This window comes from Tigriopus californicus, chromosome 10, assembly GCF_007210705.1.
Source record: "Tigriopus californicus strain San Diego chromosome 10, Tcal_SD_v2.1, whole genome shotgun sequence".
In the NCBI taxonomy this organism is placed as follows: domain Eukaryota; kingdom Metazoa; phylum Arthropoda; class Copepoda; order Harpacticoida; family Harpacticidae; genus Tigriopus; species Tigriopus californicus.
Window position 1 is genome coordinate 16,247,218 of NC_081449.1, and position 1,392 is coordinate 16,248,609.

Here is a 1,392-nt window from a genome sequence, read left to right on the forward strand (position 1 = left end):
GCGATCTTGCGCAATTTCTCCCAGCACGTTGGTGTAGCCACTAGAGAGAATAGCGTTCTCGACTTGGTCTTTTCCAATGACCCTGATCTGATCCAGTATGTCCATGTGACGCCTAGTGATCTGTCAGATCATCATGTTCTTGAGATAGGGTTGATCATTACTCAAAAGCCGGCGTGCTCTAGAGTAAAACCGGTCAAAAAGGTCGGTCTGGCTAAATTCAAGTTCAAAGATGAACATTGGCCGTTCATTATAGAAAGATTAGAAGAACTTGACCTGATTTCAATTCAGAAACAGGAATCGTCCATAGATGCAGCCATTGATAAATTACTTTCAGTTTTTAAGACGTTTGCTCCAGTCTAGCAATCTCTGAATGTGTTCCGAAAGGTGGTACACGGACAAAACTTCCAAAATATAGGAAGACTTTGGTCAAAAAGAGTTGCAAACTAGCAAAAAAGGCTGAAGAGCACTTCGAATCCAGTGATTGTGGGTAGTCTCCAAAAAAAAGTTGGACGTAGTTCAGAGTAAGATTAAGGCCTCCATCGAATATGACCACTTACAAACTGAGAGTAGGGTGGTTCAGGAGGTCAGGTCGAATCCGAAGGCTTTTTTCTCTTATGCGAACTCTAAGAGAAATATGAAACACTCTGTTGGGCCTTTGAAGGCTGATGGGGAAACCATTAGCAATGTAGAGACTATGGCTAACATGCTTGTAGATCAGTTCTCCAGTGTGTTTTCAACCTCACTGAGTTCGGAAGCAACAGCTCATTGCTCTGAAGATGAGTCTGTTGAGATTGACAAGGTCAGTCAAGTTGAGCGTTTAGATGATCTTGTACGATCTCGTAGTCACAGATCAAAATGCTTTAGAGGCCATCAGGGACTTGAGGCTTTCGAGCTCTCCTGGTCCTGATGGTGTGACATCTCAGTTTCTGATGAGATGCTCACTGGTTCTGGCTCCTGTTTTCTCGTACCTGATGCGTTGCATCTTGGATCAGGGCAAGTTTCCATCTTCACTAAAAGTAGCTCATGTTGTTCCAATTTTTAAAGGGGAAGATAAGTCGCTCCCCAATAACTATAGGCCGATTTCTCTCACTTCGAATATTGCGAAGGTGTTTGAGAAGATCATGAAGTTCAAACTTGTGGAATTTCTTGAGGTCAATGAAGTCCTTCCTCCTAGCCAGCATGGGTTCCGAGCACATTTTAGCACGGTTACCCAACTGATTGAACATATTGAGCAGGTTATTGAGGGACTAGAGAGCCATGAATCAGTTGATGTTGTTTATCTCGACTTTGCCAAGGCCTTTGACAAGGTAGATCATGGTCTTTTAGTTAACAGGCTCCATGAGATTGGGATCCAAGGCAAGGTTCTCAATTGGTTAAAAAGTTTCATTTCTG